Genomic DNA, 27,787 nt, shown 5'->3' with positions numbered 1-27,787 from the left:
GCCTGCTGGGAAGGCTCGGACCCACAGCCTGGTGCTGACCTGGCAGGACAGCAAGGCAAGCCCTCTCAGCTCCCCTCGTCTTCCCGGGCGGTCTCCCCTTGCCATCCCTCCCAATCCCACTGCCCTCCGGCCGTCCTGTCCATTTAATTTTTGCCCATTCTGATGGGTCTCTGTGTTCTGCTTACATTTAGATACTGAGCATCTTTTCACATATTTATAAACAGTTGGGAGTGCTTCTGTGAATTGCTTATATCCTTTGTTCATTTTCTAATAAGTTGCTGCTTCTTTTGACAATACACACAGCCCCTTTATATATAATGGATATGAATCCTTTGTCTACTATATATAATGAATATTATTTCTCAGCCTGTCCTTTACCTTTTTTCTTTTTTGTTAGGGGCAGGTTTTGGTTTGTGTTTGCTTTGTAGTAAAAAGGTTTATGTTTTTTTATTAATTATATCTCTCCATCTTTTCCTTTTGTGAATCCTGGGTTCCGGTTCTTGGTTAGGAAGTCCTTCCCAATCCCAAGACTATAAAAATATTCTTCTAAGGGCGCCTGGGTGGCTCAGTCGTTAAGCGTCTGCCTTAGGCTCAGGTCATAATCCCAAGGTCCTGGGATTGAGCCCCGCATCGGGCTCCCTGCTCAGCGGGAAGCCTGCTTCTCCCTCTCCCACTCCCCCTGCTTGTGTTCCCTCTCTCGCTGTGTCTCTCTCTGTCAAATAAATAAATAAAATCTTTTTAAAAAAATAAAAATATTCTTCTATACTTTCCTCTGATTCTTTCAGGGTTTTGATTTTTACATTTACGCCTTTAATTGATCTGGAATTTACATTTGGGTGTGGTGTGTGAGAAAGGAATCAGTTTTTTTTTTTCTCCAAAGCATCCAAACACTATTTCTTGATGAGTCCATTTTTCTCACTGTTATTAGTCAATATTGGAAATCTATTAAGGTAATTTGCTAGCACGTTAAAAGGAAGATACATATTCATCCTGGTAGATTTCCTGAATTTAAAAACTTGACACAGAGCCTGAGCAAAACCCTCAATAAACTAATAATAAAAGGAAACTTTCTCAACCTAAAAAAAAACAAGCCACAGAATCAGTATTTCATCAATTGTAACAAAAAATTGTAACCAATGTCCCACACTAACACAGGGTGTTAAAAATAGAGGAATTAGTTGGGGGGGGGGGTTGGGTGGTTTATGGGAATTCTGTACTTCCACTTAATTTTTTTCTGTAAACATAACACTGCTCAAAAACAAAAAATAAAAAAATGAACTAAAGTAAGAATAACACACCACAGCAAACATATTTGCTGGTGAAACTTTGTAAGCACTCTCATTAAAATCAGAACAAGACATTTAAAAGATATAAATATCTTGTCCTACATTATTTCTTGTTCCAGCGTGACCATAGTCCGTGTTTCTTGATTCCTTATTCTGTGACATGGGGATATTATACCTCCACTGATACTCAACTCTGCTTACCAACATCTGTCAACACATCTCTACTCTTACACCGTCAAGATTGATAAAGTTTATCTGTAGTTTTATTTATAGATTGATTCTCAAAGATGAAAACCAGCACACAAGCAAAATCCAAGCTAATGTGATTTTGACTGTGTAAATTTTATCTTGGCTGCTGAGCCAAGTCACATGCCAGAATTATATTTCCTTCTTTGTGGATCCACTGTCAGTATCCTCGAGTCACTGAAAAAAAGTTTCCCTTGGACTGCATTTCACATTGTCAATTACTCAAAATCTTGATCTATTTGGGTTTGTTTCATATTTGCATTGTATCTTTTATGTTCAGTTTGGTTTTCTTTTGGAGAGAAGAAGCATCCATCTTATTCCACACACGCCTGCTAGTTCCCAGCTTCCTATACCATTCTCTTTTGCTTAGAATCCATTTTCTTCTTATTCTTGAACCCCACCCAAGTCCTATGCTTCACATATAGATTGTGACTCTACCTCTTTTTACCTTTCATAGAATGCCTGGATGCCTTTCTGCTTCCATCTTATAAGGAATACCCTTGTGATAACTTCCTGTACCAGGAGCACGTGGTGCTCCATGGAGCCCATTTCCTTCACAGGTCCTCCCTCCCGAGCCTCTGACCTCCTCCTCCAGGGTGGAGCCTTGCTTTTCAGTTGCAGACCTGGGGCTTCTCCTGACTGCTATTCTGGGTTTGGAACTATTGTTTCCTGGAGTCTCAGTTTTCCCATTTGTTGGTTCATTCCCTTATTTTGTTGGAGTATTCTCTTTTGTTATTTCCTAAGAAAAAAAATGCATGGGATGTGAAATTTTTGAATTCACAGGAGGCCTCACACTTACTGGTTACTTTGGCTGGACATTTTTAGACTGAAGTCATTTTCTTTCAAGATTTGCAGGCTCTGTTCCATAGCATTCTAGCATCCAGCAATGCTGCCAGCCTGCTGTTTGTCTCATTCCCATTTCTTGGAGGGCTGCCTTTTTCCCTTCTGGAAGCTTTTTAGGACTTTCTCTTGATCCTGACTATTCTGAAGATTCACTGTGTGTTTAGATATGGGTCTTTGTTTGTATCACTCAGGATGCTTTTAGTTGGAAGTAATACAACTCTTAATACAAGACAACTTAAAAGGTAAGGAGACTGATTGTTGCAAAGAAGTCCCAAAGAAGGGTAGTTCCAGAGTTGGCTCAACCTTGCCATCAAGGCCTTACCTTCTCTCCACCTTCTCTGTCTGCGGACCTCCACAGGTCACCTGGCTGCAGAGGGCCGTAGTGACTCCAGGCATCACATTCTTGTGGTGGTCAGAGGGAGTCATCTTATCCTGGTGTCTTATTTTAAGAAGTAAGAAATCCACCACACAGTCCCTCCTGAGAGACTTTTCTAATATCTCATCAGTTAGAATTGGGTCACATGCCTTTTCCTATGCCAGTGACTAGAATTATCATGACTGGATTGGAGCCAGTCTCTGGGACTAAAGCCACACAGAAGAGCATGAAGACTTGAAAAACAAAAAAACCAAGGTTCTGTAATTTAAAAAAAAAAAAAAAGAGGGTACTGTTGAATACTAGGCCATTTCTTCTCTTATTTTTTTGATTTTTATTTCATACTTTGAACTATAAAAGCTCAAAATTCTGACACAAATCATCTTGAAATGATGCAAAGCAACTCAAAATGTTTACAAGAATTTCTCTTTCATTTTTCCTCTTTCAACAATGGTGTGATCAGCACAGTATGGCTTTCTTGGAGGGCTGTCTAAACAGGCAGGCAGGCAGGCAGACAGACAGATAGATAATAGAAAGCCAGAACCAATTCACTAGTAAGTATGTCACTATTAATTCTTCCAGCCCATCCTCTGCATTTTTAACAGGAAAAGAGTATGGCTTTTGCCCAATGGGAAGAGCTGTCTGTTTTCAAGTAAAAATTAGAAGTTTGATGGATGAGGCAGGAAAAGACTCTTTTGAAGCAAATGTTTTTAAACTATTTTAGCTGGGTTTTTTTTTTTTTTCTGGCATTTAGATCCATAACTTGACTATACTTCTGTTTCTTGAGTTTTCAATTTTAGATACTGTCTGCTGATAATCCCTTTCCCTTTCCTGTCTACAAACATACATGTGCTTCCCCTCCTGACAATATTGTTATATCAGTTTTCAAGTGTGTATGTATTTACGTGTACATTACGAACAGGCAACCGTTATTCACAGCTGACTCATACAAAGTTACATCTTTGTTAGTTACTTTGCTCAGCTTTTTGTCTTGTCTAGTTTCAAATTTTAAAAAGTTTCCATTTGTTTTCTATATATTAATCCCTACTTTATCACCAAATTTTTTTGAATATGTTCAAACCCATCAACACCAGCTTCATCTTTTTTTCAGTGTTTTTAAAAAGTTGAGTATAGTTGACATTAGTTTCAGGTGTTCAACACAGCGATTCCACAAGTTTACACATTCTGTTTCATTCGCCACAAGTGTAGCTACATCTGTCCTGACACAATGCTATAACAGTATCATTGACCTACTTTGCTTATGCTGTGCTTTTATTCCCATGACTTATTAATTCCATAACTGTTTTTTTTTTCTTTTGAAAGATTTTATTTATTCATTTGAGACACAGAGATACAGAGAGAGAAAGCATGAGCAGGGAGAGAGGCAGAGGGAGAAGCAGGCTCCTCACTGAGCCAGGAGCCTGATGTGGGCCTTGACCCCACCCCTTTTACCCAGTCCGTGCCCCCCACCCCCGCCCAACAACCATCAGTTTGTTCTCTGTATTCATAAGCCTGATTCTGCTTTTTTTTAAATTTGTTCATTTGGATTTTGGGGGGTTAGATTCTACTTGTGAGTGAAATCATATGGTATTTGTTTTTCTCGGTTGATTTATTTCACTTAGCATAATACCTTCTAGGTCCATCCATGTTGTCTCAAATGGCATGATCCCATCCTTTTTATGGCCGTGTAATTGTCCTGTGTGTGTGTGTGTGTGTGTATCTTTTACTTTTGTCTATTGATGGACACAGGTTACTTGCATGTCTTGGCTATTGCAAATAACGCTGCAGTAAACATAGAGGTACACATATCTTTCTGAATTAGTGGTTTTGTTTTCTTTGGGTAAATACTCAACAATGGGATTATTGGATCATATAATATTTCTATTTTTAATTTCTTGGGGAACTTCTATACTGTTTTCTGATAGGAGAAGATATTTACAAATGATATACACGATAAGGGGTTAATATCCAAAATATATAAAGAACGTATACAACACTAGCTTCATTTTTGAATCTTTCTCAGAGTCCCTCATCTGCCGGTCTAAACTAGCTTTGCTACTTCCACTGCTGCACAGTGTTGTCCTAGGACTTTAATATTACCCTTGGCATTCCTTTTGCCTGTCTCTTATGTTGAGGCCCTTATTTTCTGAATCTGCAGAATTCAACTTTCTCAAAGTATGTATGCAATTTTAATTGAAATATAATTCATATCCCATAAAATTCACCCCTTTGAACTGTACAATTGAGCGGTTTTATTAGGTTCACAGAATTGTGCCACTATCTAATTCCAGAACATTTTCATCACCGCAAAAAGAAACCTCGTCTCCATCAGCACTCACTTACCCATTCCTCCCTCCCCCCACGTCCTGGAAACTACTAATATACTTTCTGTCTCTATGCATTTGCTTATTCTTGACATTTCACATCAGTAGAGCCATACAATATGTGGCCTTTTGTATCTGGCTTCCTTCACTTAGCATAATGTCTTTGAGGTTCATCCAGGATGTTATAACATGTATCAGTACTGAATTCCTTTTTTTTTTTTTTTTTTTTGGCTGGGTACAGTATACTTTATTGATGGTACATGACAAGGTAGGGGTCCCCAAGCTCCTCCCCTTCTTCAGGGGGTCTGGGATGGAAACGGTGGAGGTCGGGAGATTCTCAGTGTTTTGCGGGATAAGTTGGGGCAAGGACTCCCCAGCAGCTGAGGGCCTCTCTCTTCCTCTTGCTCTCGCTGGGGCTGGTGGTCCAGGGGGCTCTTACTCCTTGGAGGCCATGTGGACCATAAGGTCCACCACCCGGTTGCTGTAGCCGAATTCATTGTCATACCAGGAAATGAGCTTGACAAAGTGGTCGTTGAGAGCGATGCCAGCCCTGGCATCGAAGGTGGAGGAGTGGGTGTCACTGTTGAAGTCACAGGAGACGACCTGGTCCTCAGTGTACCCCAGGATGCCCTTGAGGGGGCCCTCTGACGCCTGCTTCACCACCTTCTTGATGTCGTCATTTTTGGCAGCTTTCTCCAGGCGGCAGGTCAGATCCACGACAGACACGTTGGGGGTGCGGACACGGAAGGCCATGCCAGTGAGCTTCCCGTTCAGCTCAGGGATGACCTTGCCCACAGCCTTGGCAGCACCAGTGGAAGCAGGGATGATGTTCTGGGCAGCCCCTCGGCCGTCGCGCCACAGCTTCCCAGAAGGACCGTCCACGGTCTTCTGGGTGGCAGTGATGGCATGGACGGTGGTCATGAGTCCCTCCACGATGCCGAAGTTGTCATGGATGACCTTGGCCAGAGGAGCCAAGCAGTGGTTGGTGCAGGAGGCATTGCTGACAATCTTGAGGGAGTTGTCATACTTCTCGTGGTTCACACCCATCACGAACATGGGGGCGTCGGCAGAGGGAGCAGAGATGATGACCCTCTTGGCCCCGCCCTTCAAGTGGGCCCCAGCCTTCTCCATGGTGGTGAAGACCCCAGTGGACTCCACAACATACTCAGCACCAGCATCACCCCACTTGATGTTGGCGGGATCTCGCTCCTGGAAGATGGAGATGGACTTTCCATTGATGACAAGCTTCCCGTTCTCAGCCTTGACTGTACCGTGGAATTTGCCATAGGTGGAATCATACTGGAACATGTAGACCATGTAGTTGAGGTCAATGAAGGGATCATTGATGGCGACAATATCCACTTTGCCAGAATTAAAAGCAGCCCTGGTGACCAGGCGCCCAATACGGCCAAATCCGTTCACTCCAACCTTCACCATCGTGTCTCAGGGACGCGGCTGGCACTGCACCAGAATTCGCGGCTGTCTGTCGAACGGGGAGGAGCAGAGAGCCAGTACTGAATTCCTTTTTATGGCTGAATAATATCTCATTGTATGTATATATCACATTTTGTTTATCCACTTATCTGTTGGTAGGTACTCAGATTGCTTATATTTTCTGGCTATTATGAACGATGCTGATATGAAATTCGTGGGCAAGTTTTTGTGTGGACATGTTTTTAATTGTCTTGGTTAGGTGTATCTAACCCAAGTACACTTGACCCATATGGAAGTATAAGTATATTACCTATTCATCTTGATGAGGCACATCCTCCAGTAGCTTCTTGAGGTAGGATACATGGTAGCACATTTTTGGGACCTTGAGTATTGGCAAATGTCTTTATTATATACCTACACTTTGAGTATAGACTTATTAACAGGAGGAAATTGTTCTCTCCAAATGTTGAAGGTATTTTCTCCATGGTCTTTTAGCTTCCAGGGCTGCCTATGAGAAGTCCAATGCCATTTTTATCCCAGATTCTTTTTATATGACTATTTTTTCATTCCTGAAAGTTTATAGGAGTTTCTCTTTTCTCCTAGTATTCTGAAATTTGACAAAGATGTCCTTAGTGCAGGATTTTTCCCCTCCCCACACATTAGAGTAGAAATTTGGTGGACTCTTAATATGGAAACTCATTTGTTAGGCCTGGGAAATTTTGTTGTACTATGCCTATGGCAATTTTCTTCTCTTTTTCTCCTTTGTTCTTGCTTCTTGACACTTCAGTTATTGAAATTTTAGTCTTCCTTAACTAATGGTCTATATCAGTTAGGTGTTGCTGTGTAACAAACTACCCCCCAGTTTAGGGGTTAAAACAACTACTTATTTAGCTGAAGATTCTGGAAGTCAGTACTTTGGTTTGGGCTTAGCTGGGCAGCCTTCCTAGTCTTGGCTGGGCTCATTCATCCATCAGTGGTCAGCTGTTTGGCTTGCTAGTAATTGGCTGGTATAAGGTAATGTCAGCTAGGATAGTTTACCTCCCTCCACATGCTCTCATATTCCAGCAGGCTAGTCTATGTTTGTTTACATGGCAGTGGATAGAATTCCAAGAAAGCAAGCAGCAATGTACAAGATCTCAAGGTCTTGACTCAGAATTTGTATGTCACTTCTGTCATATTCTATTGGCTACAGCAAATTATAAGTCCAACCCAGGTTCAAGGGGAGGGAAAATCAACTCCACTTTTGTAGGCAGGAACTGCCAAGTCATATTGCAAAGGGCAGGTGCCATGGACTGAATGTCTGTGTTCTCCTAAAAATTCATATGTTGAAACCATAATACCCAATGTGATGGTATTTTGAAATGGGACCTTTGGGAGGTGATTAAATCATGAGGGTGGAGCTCTTATGGTGGGATTAGTGCTCTTCTAAGAAGAGACATGAGAAATCTTGATTCTGCTCTCTCTCTGCCATGTGAGAATGCAATGAAATGGCCTTCTGTAAGCCAGGAAAAGGGCTCTCACCAGACTGGCAGCAGCTTGGTCTTGGATTTCTCAGTCTCTAGAACTGTAGAGATAAATATTTGTTGTTTAAGTCACCCAGCCTGTGCTGTTTTTTATAACAGCTGACTAAGAACTGACTAAGACAGAGAAGGGTGGAGATTTATGGCCACTTTTGCATCAACTACATGCTGCGGTTAGTGTCTTTTGTTCCCCTATTTTTTATACCTTTGTCTTTTATTCTTCTTGGAATATTTCCCCACTTGTTCTTCCAAGCTTTCTGTTGAGTTTTTAATTTTTGCAATGCATTTGTAATTTCCAAAAGTTATTTCTTGTTTTCTGATATATATATATATATATATATTTAAAACAATAGCATTATGATTCTGGCTTGGGATAAGTCCTTCCCTTATATCCTTCAGAAGCAACCAACTCAGCCAGCACCTTGATCTTGGGTGTCCATTCTGCAGAACCAGGAGAATATAAATTTCTGTTGTTTAAACTGAGGGTTGCTGGAGTGGTGGGGGGTGGGAGGGAGGGGGTGGCTGGGTGATAGACACTGGGGAGGGTACGTGCTATGGTGAGCGCTGTGAATTGTGCAAGACTGTTGAATCACAGATCTGTACCTCTGAAACAAATAATGCAATATATGTTAAGAAAAAGAAAAAGAAGAAGATAGCAGGAGGGGAAGAATGAAGGGGGGGAAATCGGAGGGGGAGACGAACCATGAGAGAGGATGGACTCTGAAAAACAAACTGAGGGTTCTAGAGCGGAGGCGGGTGGGGGGATGGGTTAGCTTGGTGATGGGTATTAAAGAGAGCACGTTCTTTTGGGCGCCTGGGTGGCTCAGTCATTAAGCGTCTGCCTTCGGCTCGGGTCATGATCCCAGGGTCCTGGGATCGAGTCCCACATCGGGCTCCCTGCTCAGTGGGAAGCCTGCTTCTCCCTCTCCCACTCCCCCTGCTTGTGTTCCTGCTCTCACTGTCTCTCTCTGTCAAATAAATAAATAAAATCTTTAAAAATTAAAAAAAAAGAAGGCACGTTCTGCATGGAACACTGGGTATTATGCACAAACAATGAATCATGGAACACTACATTAAAAACTAATGATGAAATGTATGGTGATTAACATAACAATAAAAAATACTGTCCCCCCAAAAAATTTCTGTTGTTTAAGCTACCCAGTCTGGCGTTTTGTTATGGCTGCCCTAGCAAACTGCCATACCTTGGTTACCTGAAACATGCAGTGTAGGCTGTTCTGTGGTTATTGGTGAGCTTTAGCTGACACCCAGGCCTACACACTTATCCAGCATCTCTGATAGATGAGAGAGTCCTCTGCTGAGGCCTTTTGCCCGCCTTCAATTCTAGTCCTTATAACCACACCATCAGCAGGGAAAGCTGATGTGGCAGACAGAGTCAGACATGCAAATGCTCTGTGTGCTCCCATCTTGTGTCCGCCTCTCCCATCTCTTCCCCTGGCTTCTCTCTGTATGTTTTAAATTGGCTCAATACAATTATGATTTGAGCAACATAGTATGGTCTGTGAGCCTTTCTGTTCCATATCCTCTGTACTGGCATCCCTAGAGAGTGTTTGCAGACCTCAAGACATGTTTCCATCATGAAAGATTCCCCATGCCTCTCATCTTTTTTCATAATTCTGTGTCTCTACCCCTTTGGTTCTGCCTTCTATTCTTTTGTTCTTTGGGCAATAAATCCTGTTGTTATTTTATGTTTCTTCTACCCGATTGCACCTGAGGCTCACCCTGTCCTTAGAAATAGCATATATATTGCATTAGCATATAGCATTGCATAGCATATAGGATCCTTTGCTGGTGGCCTGCATGGTGACTTTTTCCCTTGGAGGTTCCCCTCCATGCCCCACCCCTCCTGCCCATGGCCGGACACACGGTCACCTGTCCAGCCTGCTGGCTTGGAGATGTGGTCCAGTAGTATAGGGAAAGCACCTCCATCCACTGAGGGGAAGAAGTCAAAGTAGGCAATATGGCTTCCCATTCCTACATTAGTAAAAAATGGTTAGACAAAGCTACCAGCATCCATTTGAGAAAGGACACTTAAAGCAAAACTCTTAGTTTCTGCCACCTTGGGTCTTTCTGGCAAAGATAAATAGGTGGTTAAGGTTTCCATTAAAGTGTGAGATCCACTGCTTCAAAAAACAAAACAAAACAACCCAATTCCAAGACCTTTAAAGGCTGTTGAACTTGGTGTTATTCCTCAATACGCGACAGAGAACCTACATCTCCTGGATGCTGATGTTGTTACTGTTTTCAAGTCTGGAGAGAATTAAGAAAAATCTTGGGTAGCTACTGTTATTTCAAACACTGATTCATTTCCTGTTTGGTTGACTCCATGAAATACCATCTATCTCCAGAAGACACATTAGGTAACAAGCAGCCCTTCTCATTTTTCAGTGATTTGCTCATAACAAAGTCATTGTTTCTTTCTTTTTCTTCTACTCTGATGAAGACCTTTGCTTCTCCTCTGAGTGAATTTTCAGTAGCATTTGTACTAGAAACAGCCACCCTTTTAGGCTGGTTGAGGACCTCACGTACACTTCAGTTCTTGTAAGCACCAGGCAGGAGTCCAGAGGCAGGCTTCTCTCCTGTGTGCCTGCACCACCTCTTAGAGGCATCACAGGAAGGCCAGTCATGACTTGAGCCTGCCCATCCATGTCAGCAGCACCTTTCCCTGCCATGACAAATCTCTATTTATAATGGTTGCTGCAGACTGCTACCATGCTTTGTTTAAAAAAGAAAAAAGCCTCTGTTGGAGTGTCTTTAGGAAAGAAGCAACATTTATTTCAGCAGAAACTTCATGAAACTTTTAAACACATTAGTCCGATCTGTGTGAAGGGCTGTGTGAAAAATCAAGGCACAGCTCATCTCGTGTGGGGGCAAGGTTAGCGATGGGTAAGAGGGAAGAACGGGCATGAACTTACATTCTTCCCCATGAATTGATAACTCCCTTCAGAAAAGGAATAACAAACAAGGATTCAGCCAAATACATCTTTCACAGATCCATTCTTCTGACTTTGAATTCTGCTAGCATGGTCACAAATAAAAAATATGTGATAAGGCTCTGTTCTCTTTTCTTCTGTTTTTTCTGGCTAAGCCACAAGCTCTGAATCTTAGCCTCCGGAGATACTGTGCTTTGGAAGAGAGATGAAACCAGTGCCAAGTGATACAGGGCTTCTCGTTCTAATCCTGTTACTTTCTGTGTGTTCTTGGGTAACTCTCTGGGCCTCATGCCCTCAGAACTCAAGGAGAACATTAGAGCTAATGACCCAATAAAGACGAGTATTTTATTTTCAACATTTTTTATTTTAAACCTTTTATCAGATAAAATTGCAACTATTCAGGGTTCCCCACAAGTCAATTAACTTGTATCACTCACACATTTCCCATTCTACAAAAATGAAATTTCAGATGTTTTAATTTAGAGAGTACTGTCAGAGCTACCTGAAAATGGAGATATCTATTATTTGGATAAAAGGTTTTTTTCAACCTCTTTTAAAGTTTGCTTTTTAAAAAAAATAGACAATTTGGATAATTGATTGTATTGATAAAGACTATTTTGCTTGCAGGTAACAGACACCCAAGCCAAACTACCAAGAGGAATCTATGATTGTTGATGTGTATGAATGCATTCTTTAGAAGCTGCAGACTACGGAATCCACAGGTATGTTTCAGAGAAAGGAATTTATTGCAGCATATTATGTAGTGGATAGAGTTTCTGGGCAGGTCTAGGACCCAAGCTTGGATCCTACAGCCAGAAGAGATGCCTGACTAGACCATGGGACTCAACTTCTGAAAACACCACTGCTTAGGGTTGGGGCAACAGACTCTCCAGCGCAGCTGCTCAGAGAGCTGAGCCCCTGGGTCCACTCTACTTGTAGAAAGTCTGATCCCCCTGAGTGTGGTCACCACTCTGGGGTGCTCTTTACCAACTTCTATGTGTTCCGCAGGTGTGTGTGCCTGGTGGGACCTCGGTCACATGTGACACCTTCACTGCAAGGGAGTCTGGGAAATCTGGACATTAGTTTTCCATCCTCTAGATAACTGGATAGGAGTTGGGTGAGTTGTGAGGGTGCTAATGTGCAGGGCCTGCCCTAGCAGCAACCTGGGGCACTCTTCAGAATCCAAGGGAAGAAGGAGCTGGGCCTCAGGAACATCGCCTCACATGGACACTATAGGGAAATGAGAAAATTCTATCCCCATGTTTCCTTTACCTCTTTCTTGGGCTGCTACCTTGGAGTAACACAACTTCCAGTAGCTTATGAATTTTACATGTTAGGGTCCAAGTCCCAGAGGGGTCTAAGTTCCAGTTCCAACCTCCTCAGGAATGTGATGAGTTGTCCCAGCCAGGGTCAGCTGCCCACCTCTGACAGGAGCAGGGCCACAGTCCTGCAGGGAGCCGTTCATTTGAAAGCAGAGGAAAACAGTTTTCAGGAAAGGATGAGCACTGGGTGTTATACACAACTGATGAATTATTGAACCTACATCTGAAACTAATGATGTACTATATGTTGGTTAACTGAATTTAAATTAAAAAAAAAAGAGAAAAAGATGGTTGCAGAGTGGAGAAGTGGGCTGGGAGTGTCTGGGCAAACTGGATGGTATCAAGAAGGCAAGAATTCTTGCTGAAGCAGTGTTACCCTTCAGTTCTTGTCAGCTGTTCTCAGCTCGGTCTCCCTGCTGGATAAGAGTGTGGCTTTCTTGGACTGGTTGCATGCTCTCTGTTCTTCCACATTATGGCTGCTGGGAACAAAGCAGAGTGGTGGGCTGGGCAAGCTGACATCCAGCCCCACTGTTACCCTGACAAGTGGCCTTGGGCAAGCGACTTCAGTTCTGTCTTCTCTGTCTGCAAGATGAACTGGCAATGACTGCTCCTCTAGACACCATGGAATTTAAAATAGAGAGGCAGTAACCTCCCTCCACGGCATCCTGAGCTTGATAAACAAGGACCCACTGGAAAAACAGCAATGAATGAGTCTAATTGAGCACCCAATTAGTAACCCAAGAGAGGAACAGATAGTAAAAGAACACCTAGAGCTTCCAGATGACCTTGGGTCTCCAGACTCAACCTCACTCCTGAAACTTTAAAAATTTAGGAGAAATTTACATAACAAAAAGTAACCATTTTAAAGTGACCGATTCAGTGGTATTTAGTACATTTACAATGTTATGCAACCATTACCTCTATCTAGTTTCAAAATATGTTCATCACCCTAAAAGGAAGTCTATTATACCTATTAAACGATTGCTCGAATTCTCCATTCCCCCATCCTCCCAGCCCCTGGCAACCTTCCACCTGCTCCCTTGTCTCTATGGATTTACTTACTCTGAACACTTTATATAAATGCAATCAATCCATGAATGGGATATGTGACCTTTTGTCTGGCCCCTTTCACGTATGCTTTCATTCAGCATAATGTTTTCAAAATTTATCCACATTGTAGAGTGTATCTGTGCTTCCTCCCTTTTTATGGCTAAATAATATTCCATCAAATGTACATAAGCACAGTTTGTTTATTCACTCATCCATTGATGGACATTTGGGTTATCTCCCACTTTGGGCTATTGTGATTAGAGCTGCTATGAACATGAGTGTGCATGCACATGCTTGAATATCTGTTTTCAATTCTTTTGGGTCTATACCTAGGAATGGAATTGCTGGGTCATATGGTAACTCTATGTTTAACTTTATATGGAACTGTCAAAATGTTTTCCACAGTGGATGCATCAGTTTACATTCTTGCCAGCAGTGCACAAGTGTTCCAACGTCTCCACAACCTTGCCAACACTTCTTTTCCTTTTAAAAAAATTATAGCCATCTTAGTGGGTATGAAGTGGCACTTCATTGTGGTTTTTCTCTGCGTTTCTGAGAACTTCTTGAAGTTATAAACAACACTTTGTCCTTGATCCTTGAGGAGAATCCTGGCAAACAGAAGATGGACTAAAACCCTGGTAGCAGAGCAAATATTATCCCAATTCTCAAAACAGAGGGAAAGGTGGGCTCCAGAAACTCTAGTCTTCGATTCCCAGCCACATCTGAGAAGCATGAGTAGTCAGAGGAAAAAAGGAGGAGCATGGGGGTCCTGTTTCCCTAGTGAATGTGTGCTTGTGTCGTTGCAGTAGTGCATTTTTACTTCAGTGTGGAGGAGATCCTGAAGCTAAATTTCACAAAATTGAGGAGGACCTCCTGTGACTGGGTCCCCCAGAGTTTTAATCTCTCAGATTTGTCCACACTGCACTGGAAATGTCCTGCACCATTAGACAACCACATTCTAAGGGTATTATCAGAGTCTAACCGACCTGGGAAGGGATATATCCAACTCCAGTGAGCTCTAGCTTTCCAAGTGGAAGAAGAGCAATATCCAACTCCAGCACACCCTAGTCATCCTGTTCTACATCACGGGGAAGATAGTAACTGAGAAACTCTTGTGAAGTCAACAGTCCAGAGGCACAGCCTCACTAAAAGACTGAGACTTAATCAGAGGACTATAGAACACTTTCCCTCCCCTTACACCTCACCACCACATTACTAAAGGCCTATTTACAGCCATTCCTTTTGTCTGGTACATCATGTCTGGCTATCCAGGGGAAAAAAATGACAAAGCATACAAAATTGCAAAAATAAAAACAAAAAACCAATAATCCTACAATATGAAGAGACAGAGCTAGCTTCAGAATGAAACATGGCAGCAATGTTGGAATTATCAGACCAAGAATTTAAAACAACTATGATTAACGTGCTAAGTGCTCTAATGGATAAAGTAGGCAACACACAAGAACAGTTGGGCTTTGAAAGCAGAGAGGTGGAAATCATAAGAAAGAACCTGAAAGAAATGCTAGAGATAAAAAACGCTAATGGAGATGAAGAATGCCTTTGATGGGCTTGTTAGTACACAAGACACAGTTGAGGGAAGAATCTGTGAGCTAGAGCATATATCAATAGAATCCACAAAAAGCAAAAAGCAAAGAGAACAAATACTGAAAAAAATAGAATAGACTATCCAAGGACTGTGGGACAAATACAATAGGTATAAGATATGCATAATGAGAGTACCAGAATGAGAAGGAAAACAGAGATGGAAACAGTATTTGAAACAAAAATGACTGAGGATTTCCCTAAATTAATGTCAAATACCAAACCACAGATCTAGGAATATTAGAGAACCCCAAGCAGGATAAATGCAAAAAACAAAACAAAACAAACAAACAAAAAAAACAAAGCCTGCTCATAGGCATGTCATTTTTAAACTACATAAAATCAAAGATAAAGAAAAAAGCCTGAAAGCAGCCAGATTTTTTAAAAAAAAGACTTTTCTTATAGACGAACAAAGATAAAAATTACATCTGACTTCTCAGAAACCATGCAAGTAAGAAGAACATGGAATGAAATATTTAAAGTGTTGAGAAAAAGGCTCTCAACATAGATTTCTGTATCCTGGAAAATTATCCTGCAAAAGTGAAAAAGAAATAAAGACTTTCTCACACAAAAATGAGGGAATTTCTTGCCCATGAATCTGCCTTGCACAAAATGTTAAAAGAAGTTCTTTAGAGAGAAGGAAAATAATATAGTCATAAACTCACATCTACATAACATAAGGAAGATGTTGAGAAAAAAATAACTGAAGGTAAAGTAAAAACTTCTATTTTTCTGAATATTAATTGAACTAGCAGATAGCAGTTTGTTCAAAATAATAGTGGTAGCAATGTAGGTATGTATGCTTGTGTATATATAATACATATGCTTATATACAAGTGAAATGAATGACAGCAATAATACAAGGTATGGGAGGTAGGGATTAGGATTATTTTGTTATTAGAAAGAATTCACACTACTGTGAAATGGTATAGTTTTATTAAAAAGTGGACTTAAATTAGTTGTAAACATATATTGCAAATCCTAGGGCAACCACTAAAAAAGGTTAAACAAAGTATAACTCGTATGTTAAGGAAAGAGAGAAAATGGAATCATAAAATAATCAATTAAAACCACAAAAGGCAGAAAAAGAATGGAAGAGAAAAATAGGAGCAAAGAATAAGGGCAACAAAAATAAAATAGTAATAAATATGGTACATATTAATCCAACTGTTTCAATAATCACTTTGAATGTCAATGGTCTATATGAACCAATTAAAAGACAGAGATTATCAGAGTAGATCAAAACATAAGACCCAATTAGAAAGACAAACACCATGTGATTTCACTCATATGTAGAATTTAAGAAACAAAACAAACGAGCAAAGACAAAGAGAGAGAGAGACAAGCCAAGAAACAGACTCTTAACTATTGAGAACAAACTGATGGCTAGCAGAGGGGAGGTGGGTGGGAAGATGGATTAAGTAGGTGATGGGGATTAAGGAGTGCACTCATCATGATGAACACTGGGTGATGTATGCAATTGTTGAATCACTATATTGTACACTTGAAATATAACACTGTATGTTAACTATACTGGAATTAAAATAAATACATAAAACATAAGATCCAACAATATATCGTCTACCAGAAACCCACTTTAAAGACACATATGTAGTAAAAGTAGGTGGCTACAGAAAAATATACAATGCTAACACTAATCAAAAGAAAGCAGGAGTCGTTACATTAATTTCAGGCAAAGCAGACTTCAAATCAAGGGAAGTTATGAGGGACAAATAATAATGAAGGGGTCAAGTCTCCAAAAAGACATAACAATCTTAACATGTATATACCTAACAACAGAATGTCAAACTATGTGAGATAACAACTAATAGAATTGCAACAATAAGTAGTTGAATCTATGATCATAGTTGGAGACTTTAATACTCATCTATCATAAATGGATAGACCCATCAAACAGAAAATCAGTAGGATACAGTTGAGCTCAACAACACTTACAGTCAACTGAATATAATTGACATCTATAGACTATTTCATTTAACAACAGAGAATGCACATTCTTCTCAACCTCAAATGGAATATTCACCAAAACAGACCACATTCTGGGCCATAATACATCCCTTAACAAATCTGAAAGAATAGAAATCACAATATCTGATCTCAGACCACAATGGAATTAAACTAGAAATCAATAACAGAAAGTAACTGGAAAATCCTGAAATATATATAGATCAAACAGCACATTTCTAAATAACACATGGGTCAAAGAAGAAGAAATCTTAAAATATTTTAAACTAAATGAAAATGAAAACATAACTTAAAAGAATTTGTGGGTACTGCTTTCGCTGTACTTAGAAGGAAACTTAAAGCATTGAATGCATATACTGGAAAAGAAGGAAGATCCAAAATCAATAATCTAAGCCTTCATCTTAGGATACTAGAAAAAGAAGAGCAAACAAAGTAAGCATAAGAAAAGAAATAATAATGATTAGAGCAGAAATCAATGAAATTGAAGATAGGAAATCAATAGAAAAAAACTCAACAAAACCAAAAGCTGGTTATTTAAAAAGATTAATAAAATTAATAAGCCTCTAGCCCGGCCAACTCTCTTTTTTCAAAAAGAGAAGATACAAATTACTAATATCAGAAATGAAAGAAGGGGCATCACTGCAGATCCTGTGGCCATTAGAAGGATAATAAAGGAATACTATGAAAAAAAAATCTACATTTACAAATTTGATAACCTGGATGAAATGGACCAATCCTTGAAAGACACAATCTACCAAAAGTCACACAAGAAGAAATATATAGTCCAAATATGTCTGTATCTATTAAATAAATGAAATTAATAACCTTTCAAACAGGTTTACTGGTGAATTCTACCAAACATTTAAGGAAGAAATGATACCAATTCCCTACAATCTTTTTGAGAAGACCCAAGCAGAGGGAATACTTCCTAACTTACTATAAAAGGTCGGTATTACCCTAATGCCAAAACCAGACAAACATATTACAAGAAAAGAAAACTACAGACCAATATCTCTCATTAACATAGATGCAAAATTCCTCAATAAAATATTCACAAGTTGAATTCAACAATGTATTTTAAAAATTATATACTATGATCAAGTGGAATTTATCCCAGGTATGGAAGGCTGCTTCAAAATTTGAAAATCAATCAGTGTAATCTACCACATCAACAGGCTAAAAAGAAAAATCACACCATAACAATAGGTGCAGAAAAAGCATTTGAGAAAATCTGATGCTCATTCATGATAAAACTCTCAGTAAACTAGGAAAAGAGGAGAAATTCCTCCACTTGATAAAGAATATCTACTAAAAACCTATAGCTAACATTATATTTAATTTTGAGGAACTCAAAACATTCCCACTAAGATCAGGAACAAAGCAAGGATATTCCCTCTTACCACTCCATTTCAACATTGTACTAGAAGTTAAAGTAATGCAATGAGACAAGAAAAGGAAATAAAGGCATACAGATTGAAAGGAAGAAATAAAATTATCTTTGTTCACAGAAGACATGATCATATATGTAGAAAATCTGAAAGAATCAACAAAAAACTCCTGGAACTGAGTCACCGCAGAACCAGAGGAGGAGAGGAGAGGCCTAGAGAACACCAACATGAGCAAGTTGAAATCATTGCAGAAGGATAATTTGTCAATTTATGATCCTCACACAATCTAGTGAAAAAACAGCAGTAAGTTAGTTGTTGCAACAGACATTTTTTCCCCAAAACCCTGAACTTTATATATGAGAGAGTGTAAAAGGATCATTGAACAGGAAGAAGTAAGAACGACTATACAATAGTTACAAGGATCCTCAAGATGAAAATAAACTTGGAATAGATGATATACAACAGTCCTGTGATGACCTGGCACTTGATCCAGCCAGCCAGTGTGTTGACTGTTGCATCGAAGTTCAGAGCAGCAACACAGTGCAAGTTTCCCAAACAGGAGTTCATGGATGGTATGACATTGAAACCTAAAGGCCCAGATACCCAAGATGAAAGAACCAGGATGATTTAAGGACTTTTACCAGTTTACTTTTAATTTTGCAAAGAATCCAAGACAGAAAGGATTAGATCTAGAAATGGCCATTGCCTACTTGAATTCAGTGCTTAGGGAAGACTTAAATTCTTAGGCTTATGGAATAAATTTTTGTTGGAACATCATAAATGATCAATATCAAAAGATGCTTGGAATCTTCTTTCAGATCAATAGAACAGAATGAAGACCCCAAAAATATAGCCACATAAATACAGTCAACTGATCTTTGACAAAGGAACAAAGGCAATACAATGGAGCAAAGACAGTCTTTTCAACAAATGACACTGGAACAACTGTATACCCAGATGTAGAAAAATAAGTCTAGACAAATACTTTATAACCTTCACAACAATCAACTCAAAATGGATCATAGACCTAAATGTAACATGTAAAACTATAAAACTCCTAGAATATAACATAGGAGAAAACCTAGATGACCTCAGGTATGGTATGTCTTTTTAGATACAACACCAAAGACAAAATCCATGAAAGAAACAATTGATGAGCTGGCCTTAATGAAAATTAAAAACTTCTGCTTTGTGAAAGATAACATCAAGAGAATGAGAAGACAAATTATAGACTGGGAGAAAACATTTGCAAAGACATATCTGATAAAGGACTATAATCAAAAATATACAAAGAACGCTTCAAACTCAACAATAAGAAACCAATGAAAAATTAGGCTAAAGACCCTAACAGAAGATTTGCAGATGGTAAGTAAGCACTTGAAAATGTGCTCCACATCATATAGCATCAGGGAAATGCAAATTAAAGCAACAATGAGATACTACTGCACACCTACTAGATGACCAAAATTGGGAACACAGACAACACCGAATGCTGGTGAGGATGTGGAGCGACAGGGACTCTCATTCGTTGCTGGTAGGAATTCAAAATGGTGCAGGCACTTTGGAAGGCAGTTTGGCTGTTGGATGTTGCTTATAAAACTAAACATATTCTCAACCATACAATTCAGCAATTGTGCTCCTTGGTATTAATTTACCCAAATGAATTGAAAACTTATGTCCACACAAATACCCTGCACATAGATGTCTATAGCAGCTTTATTTATAATTGGCAAAACTTGGGAAACAATCAGGATGTCCTTTAGGAAGTAAATGGATAAAGAAGCTGATACATCCAGACAATAGTATATTATTTAGCACTAAAAAGAAATGAGTTTAGGAAGCCATGGAAAGACATGGAGGAAACTTAAGTTCTTGTTACCGAGTGAAAGAAGTCAGTCTGAAAATGCTGCATACTGGATGACTTCAGCTATATGACATTCTGAAAAAGGCAAAACTATTGGAGACATTAAAAAGATTGGTGGTTGCCAGGGGTTGAAGGTAGTGGGAAGGATGAATAGGCAGGGCACAAAGGAATTTTAGGGCAGTGAAAATAATTCTGTATGATTCTGTAATGGTAAATACAGGTCATTATACAATTGTTTAAACCCATAGAATGTAGAACACCCAGAGTAAACCCTAATGTAAATTATGGAATTTGGGTGATAATGATGTATCAGTGTAGGTTCACCAATTGTAACAAATGTACCACTGTGATACAGTGATAGTGGGGGAAGCTATACATGTGTAAGGCAGGGGTTATAGGGCAACTCTCTGTACGTTCCTCTCAAAATTTCTTTGAACCTAAAATGGCTCTAAAAATAAAGTCTTATTTTAAAAAATATTTAACTTGGACTCTGGAATCAGATTTGCTGGACTTCAAACGAAGCTAATATGGCCTTGCAACCTAATGCCTCCATTTTCACATCTATAAAGCAGAGATTATACTAGTATTGACCCACCAAGTGGTTGTGAATGTGAGTAACACAATGCGCGAAAAGTACGTAGCCTCAAGCCTGTTGGAAAAGAGAGACAGGTTAAAGTTATTTAAAACTGGTCTGCTGAATAGTCTGAAGCAGGGAGGAACAAACAGAAAGGGGCTTGATCTTCCATCCATGCTGGCTGTCAGGTAAGTTCTGTCACATCATCCTTCCCTTGACGACATCTTAGTGAGCCAACCCACCTCAGCTTCCGGGCATTTTAAATGATAAGAACAAGCCTTGTTTCTGTAAAGATGGCTCACTTTCAGGTATTCAGTCCAGTCCGGTCTCAATCAAAATTTGGATCTCACATCCAAGCCAAGCTCTGCCCTGGCCCAACCAGGTGGTGGGAGGGGCATCGTGTGTCGTTTTCCTGGTTTTCTCTCTCCCTTCCTCTCCCTTTCCTGGCTTGGGGCAAGGGAAGTAGAAGATTAAAGGAAGGGAGCAAAACATCTTTTTTCTTTTTTTCACTTAACTAGTTCTACTGCCATGATCCTCAGGTGGCAGTCCTCTAAATGCTGGCTCTCTCAAGGACCACGTTTTGTGGATTCTTCAGAGGCTCCCTGGGGACATACACACTGCATAGTGTTTTAACCTGAGAGATAAAGTCTTCGGGCAATCTCTTGCACCTTCTCTTTGCTGGTTAATCGCCATTGCATCCCCTCCCCTGATCCATGCCTCCTCCTTCTCTGTCTTCATCTGTGATCCAGAGGCTGACTTCTGGGGACTATACCTTTTGGGCTTCCTTGATGATATCTGGGTTCAACCAATGGAGGCCCCAACAGGAAAAGGGAAGATGAAAGGAGAGGAGGATTTCCCACTCATCTTTGCCTCAGGGCTGCACCTGGCTGTAGTGTGATTCTCATGACCATAACTCCATGCCCCACTTCCTCAGCTCCAGCCCTCACTGGGCTCAAGTAATATAATTTCATCCCCTTGAACTTCATCCTCAGAGCAGGAACAGCTCCCTGCTGTCACCAGCCCCAGGTGCCCAACATCCCACTCAAAGTGGTGCCTTCAGAGAAATTATTCAAAAAACAACACATAGAGCAAGATTTCAGAAATAGCTATCGGCAACATAGAAGTCTGACAAAGGACTTGTATACAGAATACATACTTAACCCCCACACACCAATAAGAAAAAGATATAACCTAACATAAAAAATAAACAGAACACTTGAATCAACACTTTACAAAAGAACATATCAAAACAGCCTCTTTTGTGTGTTTTGTAAACATAGAGAAAGGAGTTCAACCTTATTAGTCATCAGGAAATGGCAAATGAAAAACTGCAGTGTGATATCACTGGATATCATTAGAATGGCTAAAATAAAAACAGTGGAAAATGCCAAGTGCTGGTGAGGATGTAGAGCAACTACAACTCCTCTACACTGCTAGAGGGGGTTTAAAGTGGTGTGAACATTTTGGAAAAGTCTTTGGTGTGTCTGATAAAATTGAACATACAAAAAACCTATACCCCTGCAGTTCCATTCCCAGAAATACATCCAGTTAAAATGTATGTTTGCTATTCATAAAAGTCCCAACGTGGACACTACACACATGAATATTAACAAAAGAATGGATAAATGAATTGCAGTATAGTCATTCAGCAGAATACAGCATAGCAGTGAGAATCAGTGATAATGGTAGGCAACAACATGTATGAATCTTACATATTTGTCAGGATGCCTGAGTGGCTCAATTGGTTAAGCCTTCAACTCTTGATTTCGGCTCAAGTCATGATCTCATGGGTTGAGAGATCCAGCTCCACACTGGACTCCCCACTCAATGGGGAGTCTGCTTGAGATTCTCTTTTTCTCTCCCTCTGCCCGCCCCCCCCATGCTATCTCTCTCTCTCTCTCTCTCTCCACCTTTCAAAATAAATCTTAAAAAAAAAACTTTCCTTCAGAAAAACCCAAATATAATGTTGAGTGAAAGAATATAGATTAAAAGAAGACGTCTTATATAATTACATTTATACAAAGTTTAAAAATAGGCAAAACTAATCTTAGCTGTTGGAAGTCAGGGTAGTGGTTATTTTTTTTAAATTTTTTTATTGTTATGTTAATCACCATATATTCAGGGTAGTGGTTATTAAGGATAGGACGGGGCCAGTGCATAATGACCGGAGGGGAAACAAACTAGAAATGGTCTGTTTCCTGATCTGGGGACTGATAACACACCTGTTCAGTTTGTGAAAATTCATTGAGCTGTACACTTAGAACACATGTGCTTTTCTGCAAATATTTTATTCTTCAATAAAAAAGGATTCTGTTCTTTTCAGCAAATGATGCCTTAACAATTGGATATCCATTTGGAGTGAACCTCAGCCCTCACCTTACACCATATTTTAGAATTAACTTCAAGTGGATTATAGACATAAATGTAAGAGCTAAAACTATGAAGTTTTGAGAAGGAAATACAGGGCAATACCTGTGTGAACTTGCATCAGGCATAGATTTATCAGCTACAACACAAAAAGCACCAAGTACAAAAGAAAAAAGATTGATAAATGGGACTTCATCAAAGTTTTAAGACTTTTGTTCTTCAAAAGACACTTTAAAAAATGAAGAGACAAGGTACAGACTGGAAGAAAATATTTGCAGAGTACACATCTGACAAAGGACTTTTAGCATTTAAATTATTCAAAGAATTCTTTCATTCAATAAGAAGATAAACAATTCAAAAATTGGCAAAATATTTGAACAGATACTTCACCAAAGGCATATGGATGGCAAATAAGCAAATGAAAGGACATCCCACATCACTAGTCACTGGGGGAATGCAAATTAAAACCTCATGAGATACTACTACACGCCTATTAGAATGGCTAAAATTCAAAATACTGAAAATATTAAGTGCTGACAAGCATGGGGAAGAAATGGAACTCTCATATACTGCTGACAGGAATACAAAATGATACAACCACTTTGGAAAAAAATTGGTCAGTTTCTTAGAAAGTTAAACATACACTTACCTTACAACCCAGAATTTCCACTCCTAAATATTATACAAGAGAAATGAAAACATACATATTCACAAAGACCTGTATCGAATATTTATAGCCATGTTATTCTAAATCATCAAAAGTAGAAACAATCAAAAGTCCTTTAACAAATGAATGGATAAACAAAGGTACATCCATACAATGAAACGCTATCCATTGACTAAAAAGGAACAAGTACTACTGACACATGCAACAATATGGATGGATCTCAAAAACATTATGCTCTGTGAAAGAAGCTGGATACAAAAGGCTACATACTCTATGACGTCATTTACATGGTGTTCCAGCAAAGGCAAAACTGTAAGACAGAACACCTGCCAGTGGTAGTCAGGGACTGGAGGTAAGAGAGGGAATTGGCTGCAGAGGGGCATGAGGGAATTTTGGGGGCAATATAAATGTTCTATATCGTGTTTGTGGTGGTGGTTACACAACGGTAAACATGTGGGAAAACTCATTAAATGATGTGTCTAGAAAGGATGAATTTCGTTGTACATAAATTTTACCTAAGTAAACCCGATTTATACAAATCTCTTCATGCTAACCACCTGGGGTGAAATTCTGCTGGGACCTTGACCAACAAACACTGTTCCCTTACCCCCTGCCCCTGGTGGGCTCGTTGGAGCTTCTGCTGGAGTCCCCTTGTCCCAGGAGACCACTCCCTGGGGTAAGGCACCTTCAAGATTGCTCGAGCTGGACACCTTCTGTGACTACCCACAGTACACCATCGTACCCAATGGCCTGGGTGTGGACTGTCCCACCACTGCCCGTTGCCCTCGTCCTGCAGTCTTGGGCTGGTCCAGCCAGTCTCTCAATCTTGGAGTTTTCCGAGAGAGAAGCAGGCATCATTTCCTCTGCTCATTTCCATTTTCAGACACCAAGGCACACTTATCAAATATATCAGAAAATTTTCCGCCGGGCACAGCTTGATTAATTGCACCCAGCGGGCAAACATTTAACCAGAAAATGCAATGGCCATCTCCCCTTTTGGCAAGCACCCTGATATCTAAAGAGGTCTCTTGGCACCACTTGACATGGTTTGAGGGACTCCTCTCAGCACCCCCTGACCAGGTCATGACCCCACCACTCCTATCAAATCCCTCCCTGACCCCATTTCTCTCAATTCTCTACAGTTTGTTGGCTGGTGCCACGGGGACAGGGGCTGCAAAACCAGTGTAGTCTTAGCAAATCCCAGAACGGATTTCTGGTAGCTCTTTGGTGCTCTTTTGAAATATGGGAGGTGCTTCCTTCCTTTTGTCCCCAGCTTTGGGGCCTTAGCCCAAGTTCAAATACTCCAGGGAGCATCTTCACTTAATGGTGGGTCGTGTGCCCTCATTTGCTCCCACCTGTTGATACATGCACAGAGGCTGGTATTACACAGTCAACAAATGTTAACCAGTTTTCAAAAATAGCAGGTTGGTTGGTTGAATCAGACCGGACAGCTTTTTCTGGAGAGTTTGCAGGGAATAAATAACCACAGTGCACCTGAATCAAATCCTCCCCATTTCCTGCCCAGCTTGTGGGGCTCCACGAGGATGAAAGAATTTGTGTAACATCTCTAATGCACCCACAAGAGAGAGAAAGAGACCCCTGATTCATGCAGAGAATACTCTCCTAAGATTATTTATCCTTTGTGGTCACAAGATTATAATCCTGGAAAAGTTGGCTTTTTATGCCATGGCAACATTCAGGGAGGAGTGACATTTTTAAAGGGGAAGACATCTGACCACTGGTTCCTCAATAAAAGCTGCTTTTAATAGGTCACTGGGAAGAGAGAATGTACCAAAAGCTGGACTTCGTTACTTAAAATCTTTGTCCCTTGCTATAGTGCCAGAACCAGTGCTTTCTCTAGTGGGATTGGGCGTCCAGCTTCTGGTCACAAGCGCAAAGATTGTGGCTGAGCCAGGAAGAAGGCTGAGAACAGGTGTGGCCCCTCAAAGAAGCATCCATTCGGAACCCAGATGCTGGAGTTAGGGAGTGTGAACTGAATGCCTGCATCTTGAGGAGCAGCGAAAGCTTTTCTCAGGATCATACATCGGCAGGGTCACCCAGCTGCCTGGAGAACCCAAGAGGCTATCAAGTGAGTGAGAGAAGCCCCAGTGGGATTCACAAAGTGTCTGCTTCAGCCACACACAACCATCAGTTTGCTTCTGTGCATCGGACACACTCTCCTTCACAGCTGAACTGGAAGTATTTGTCTTGGTCTTTCCAGGTATGACCATTTGTCAGATATACACAGCATCCTCAAATGCTTTTAATGTTCATTGGTAAACATTGGTAAACTGATCCATTTAAAAACTTGAAATGGGAGTCCATTTCAAGTATTAATGGAGAGCTCATATTGAACGAAAATAAAATTTCCTCCTTGACCAACTCCCAGCTCCTCTTGGGCTCTTCCTGGAATTGGAGGCTGACTGTTGGCAGATGGGACAGACTCTGCCATTGTTGCTTGTCCTCGAAATTCCTGCTGCTTCCTCCCAATTAAGACCTGGGCTCGTCCCATCAACACATTTGCTAGTTAACCAGTTCTTGACAACCTCTGTATGACTAGCCATTATGGTATAAGACTGAAGTTTCTCTTTCAAGTGTAAATACTTCCTAATAGGAGAAGAATTCCAAATGGCATGTAAAATCAAATAATTTAAACCCATAGGGATTTTAGTCCAATTCAGTTTCCATTCCTTAGTATTTCCAAAGCTGGGGAAATGAGGACCAGGCCAGGGAGAAAAATGACACATTGCCTCTCGGGAGGCTGACACAAAGCCCTCTGTGCAGTCCTCCCCTCGGCTACTGGAGCTGCTTTCTGTTTGGTTTGGTGTTTTATCACTGGTCTGGTCACACCCCGCCCCCTCCATCCATAATTTTGGAACAAAGTCCAACTATCTCAGCAGGGCATTTGAAACTGTTCACAAGCAGACTCAGGTATGCTGATCCAACCCGATCACTCATCCATGCCCTGCTTGCATCCCCACACTTGCCATGCAGATTGCACACCCACCAAGGGAATAATAAGCCACTCAGGAGCTGCCCATGAGGTGAGTGCTTTCCTGGGTCCTCTGCCTCGTGACTGCCCCCCCACCAGCTCTCTCTGTCTCCCCGAGCCCCGCTATTAGTTCCTCTGACACCCTGCTTTGAAAGGAATCCCTTCAAATCCCCTTGGGCATAGAGATATGCCCTTCTTTGTGTGCCTACAGCATCTAATACATTCTTCTGTGAAGCCTGAGTGTCAGCTGAGGTCATCTTGTCCTTTGAGGTTCACAAAAATTCTCTTGTGCCCCCTTCCCACATTCTATCAGACATTGGATGCTCTCCCCAAGGGGTTGTGTCCACACCTGCTTTATTTATTTATTTATTTTTTATTTATATTACTTTTATTTAAATTCAATTAATTAACATATAATGTATTTTATTTTTTCTTTAAATTTTTTATTGTTATGTTAATCACCATACATTACATCATTAGTTTTTGATGTAGTGTTCCATGACTCATTGTTTGTGCATAACACCCAGTGCTCCAGGCAGAATGTGCTCTCTTTAATACCCATCACCAGGCTAACCCATTCCCCCACCCCCCTTCCCTCTAGAACCCTCAGTTTGTTTTTCAGAGTCCATCGTCTCTCATGGTTCATCTCCCCCTCCGATTCCCCCCCTTCATTCTTCCCCTCTTGCTATCTTCTTCTTTTTTTTTTTAACATATTGCATTATTTGTTTCAGAGGTACAGATCTGTGATTCAACAGTCTTGCACAATTCACAGCACTCACCATAGCACATACCTTCCCCAATGTCTATCACCCAGCCACCCCATCCCTCCCCACCCCCCCACCACTCCAGCAACCCTCAGTTTGTTTCCTGAGATTAAGAATTCCTCATATCAGTGAGGTCATATGATCCATGTCTTTCCCTGATTGACTTATTTCACTCAGCATAACACCCTCTAGGTCTATCCACGTCGTTGCAAATGGCAAGATCTCATTCCTTTT

At 40.5% G+C, this 27,787-nt stretch overlaps 2 pseudogenes; one reads left to right on the top strand and one right to left on the bottom strand.

Annotated features, from left to right (window-relative positions):
- Window positions 1-5,438: 5,438 nt before the first annotated feature.
- LOC114223835 (glyceraldehyde-3-phosphate dehydrogenase pseudogene) lies at window positions 5,439-6,524 on the bottom strand (annotated as a pseudogene).
- A 12,028-nt stretch (window positions 6,525-18,552) lies between these two features.
- Window positions 18,553-19,151, top strand: LOC114223809 (DCN1-like protein 1 pseudogene; annotated as a pseudogene).
- The last annotated feature ends 8,636 nt before the right edge of the window (window positions 19,152-27,787 follow it).

The sequence above is a fragment of the Eumetopias jubatus genome, unplaced genomic scaffold (genome assembly GCF_037043125.1).
Source record: "Eumetopias jubatus isolate StellerSeaLion01/CBP00866 unplaced genomic scaffold, mEumJub1_p1.0 scaffold_7, whole genome shotgun sequence".
Lineage (NCBI taxonomy): Eukaryota > Metazoa > Chordata > Mammalia > Carnivora > Otariidae > Eumetopias > Eumetopias jubatus.
This window is presented reverse-complemented; position numbering and strand designations above follow the sequence as displayed.